This window comes from Sinocyclocheilus anshuiensis, unplaced genomic scaffold (genome assembly GCF_001515605.1).
Source record: "Sinocyclocheilus anshuiensis isolate Anshui unplaced genomic scaffold, SAMN03320099.WGS_v1.1 scaffold1561, whole genome shotgun sequence".
In the NCBI taxonomy this organism is placed as follows: Eukaryota; Metazoa; Chordata; class Actinopteri; order Cypriniformes; family Cyprinidae; genus Sinocyclocheilus; species Sinocyclocheilus anshuiensis.
The window spans coordinates 407,631-411,098 of NW_015536630.1; the positions used below are offsets into that span (position 1 = coordinate 407,631).

Consider the following 3,468-nt stretch of genomic DNA (forward strand, 5'->3'; position numbering starts at 1 on the left):
ACAACCTAGTATGAGAGCCTGTTCTAGTACACCCCCAAAACAAAATCAAGACTTTGTAAAAGAACATAATAGGACCCCTTTAACGTTTCTAGAGGTTAATGATGTTATTAAACTACTATAAGAAATACTGAATATAATGTATATTGGGGCAAATATTTACTAGTCCTCATAATGGTTGATTTCACCAGTAGATTAGATTTAAATAAATAATATATGAAGTATTTTACTGGATATGCACTCTTAAAATATTTTGAGTGAATACAATCACTCATAATCTGTTATATGCTGAAAAAAGTCAAAACAATAGACAATGATATTATTAAATTGTTAAAACATGAAGTAATGTATAACATTTAAAATGTATATAATCTTTCACTGATTACACACTGATTCAGTGACAATGTGCATTATTTACAGGTAATTGTATTCTTTTACTGATTTACACTATTTACATCATGATTTTTTTATGGATTTACAGTGCAGAAGCATTGGTAAAATGCCACAAATATTGCATTTTAGGCCACAAAAATCAGTCCTTTTTTGAGAAACTGTAATTTTCATTGGTATTGATGTCCAGAAATGCTGTCTAGGTAGGCAGCCCTCTAGGTTTTGAGATGCAGCCGTAGTCTTTGACAAACAATGATATTTGTGTTGGCTAATTTGTTTCATAGTGAGTAAACCATCTGCCTCTCTCCACCAGATAATGCTGAAATACAAGGACAAGAAATGGTACCAGCTCTGAGGTCCCTGCAGGGAGTCAGCGGACCTTCCTATGAAGACAGCAGATCCATCATCTCTCCTCCGTTTCTTCCTTCTCTTCCTGTATCTCTCTCTCTCTCTGTGATGTCCAGAGACTGCCACTCGTGCTCAGCTCAACGTCACGGGGCATTACCTCGAGCTGAGGAGCTGCGGAAAGACAGAGGAGACAGGAGGGGAAGGAACAGGACAGGCGAAACGCATCAGGATGGGATTTCCTTCCTTTCTCGGCGGCAGTTGAGTTTCCTCTCCTGAAAACAAAGCCGTGGATCTTGTCTTGGGAGAGGAGGCCCATCACCGGTGCTGCCCCCTGTCTTATACCTTCATACGCCACGCTGTCATTTTCACTGCCATTCTGTCTGCAAAGAAACTACCGAAAGGACATTTTGGGAAATTAAAGATTTAAGATGAATGAAATGAGTCAGAGGGACATAGAGCTGACAAAAGAAAGTCTAACGTCTGCAGCATTGCCAAGCTTAATGCTTCTGATAATCTGTCACTAGAGCAAGAATAGGTTGCATGTCTAGTGATTTCATTTAGGAAATTAGTGCTTTTTCTTGTTTTTGGAATTGGGATGAATCTCATCTAGCTAATATTTCACCCCAAAATCAAGATTTTTGTCGAAAAATTACATAAATTTGATTTTAGGTTGAAGCATAACTAGATTTCATGAGATTCACCCAGTAATCATGTTAGCTATGGAAAAGGCCGGATTGTCTTACGTAAGGTGTGATGAAGTACCATTTAATTTCACCTCTAAAGGGCTGGAAGTTGCTGTATTTGCCACATATCGTGATTATTTTGCCATATGAAATTGCAGACGGGCCTGGGCAGCAAAGCTGATCTGATCATGCATCATTTTGTTGTTCTTTCGTCTAAAGGACGTATTGGTTTACACTGATCAGGTCTCAAAAGAGCTTTTAGGGAAGAGCTCTGACACTGATGTGCACTATACGCTGTGTTGACACTGGAGAAAGATGTTCATTTTAAGTATATATAAAGATCTAATTAGCGTGACTGTCTAAAAGCGTGTCTGGCTCATATTGCACACCAACATCAAAAGAAAAAGTAATATTTAGCATGAAGACAAATACGTTTTTTTGCATTGTGCTTAGAAAAAAACACTGTAATACAATTTTTTTTTAATTTAAATCAGCATAAATTAAAGACAGTACAAATACCACTATGATATGTAAATATTTGTCAATTTAAATGTTTTTTTTTACATTTTGGTAAATTTATTTATTTTGTTTCATTACAGAATAAAAATGTGCCTAATTATTCACAGTGCAAAAAATTGGTTTAATTTTCTGTAAACTGTTATATTTCTTAAGTTCTCAGATTTTTTGGGGGCGAAATATGACCCAGACGTGCTTTTAAAAGGTTTCATCAGTAGGAATAACTGCTGAATATTTGCTGGTTATGTACAAACAGAGATCTGGAGCATGTAAATGATTTTTGATCTACAGGAGCAGGATATTTTTATCACGAAGGAGTGCAAGTGAGAGTTGGGAAGTGTGAGGCATGATCTTGATTATGTGCCTTGTGATGAATGTCTCCGGACATGAGGGACACCGGTGGAATGTGCCGAGAGTACTGATTCTTCATATGCAAAACCGGTTCCTCCTCATTTCCCATGATGCAACTGCTCCTGGACGAGGAAATATCGAGGCTTATGCGATACTCAGTGTACAGTACCTGGTGACTTCCTCCTCTGAAGTACATGAGGAATGGATTTCTCTGTGTATTTTCTAAGAAGCCTTTTCGGATGGACTAATGCATGAGTTTGTCATCCTCACAGAGAGGTGAATATATCTATCTCTGTGTTTGTTGCTGCAGTGGAGGTGACCACTAAATGTTCAGTGCGACTCCATACTCTCGATCAGCAGCCCTCGGATGGGCGTTACCTTCTGCCTTTGCTTTGCGACCCATGAATATATTCTAACCTCGACTCGTGTGCGTATACCTGTGTTCTTGAACATACATGTATGCAAGAATATGTGTATGCTCACATTTATATAAACTAAAGATACAATATATTTGAAAGCATATGTTGGGATGTTTTCTTTAAGTGTGTTTTCTTATTTATGAGGTGTAAGAAATTGCTGCTATTTGTGTTTAAAATTAGAAGCATCTGTCAAATCTGTTGACGCTTGTTATTTTCCTATCAGGCATATGAAAGAGTTAGTTCTCCCGAAAATGAAGATTTGCTGAAAACGTACTCATCCTCAGGCCATCCAAGATGCAGATGAGTTTGTTTCTTCATGTGAACAGATTTGGAGTAATTTAACATTACATCACTTGCTAAAGTGAATGGGTGCCGTCAGAATGAGAGTCCAAACAGCTGGTAAAAACATTACAGTTATCCACAAGAGTCCAGTCCACCACTTAATGTTTTATGAAGCAAAAAGCTGTGTGTTTGTAAGAAACAAATGCATCTTTAAAGCGTTTTCACTATAAACCATTGCTTCTGACAAAAAATAGATCCATAATAATGCTTCCTCCACTGAAAAAGTCCATCCCCAGTTGTTCTCTCACATCAAATTCCACCCACATATTTGTTTAGAGCTGTTCTGAACTGTTTTCACTTGTAAATAAATAGTGCCTGATTTGTGCATATTTTTCTCCTGATTCAGGCAAGACGACTTTTTCACTGGAGAAAGCAAAATTATGGACTCGTGTTTTAGCCAGAATGATGGATTTGTTTCTTAC

General features: G+C 37.5%; 1 pseudogene; it reads left to right on the forward strand.

Moving 5' to 3' along the window:
• The window catches only part of LOC107653626 (syntaxin-binding protein 5-like), a 40,316-nt pseudogene extending 37,320 nt beyond the window's left edge, over positions 1-2,996 (forward strand).
• The last annotated feature ends 472 nt before the right edge of the window (positions 2,997-3,468 follow it).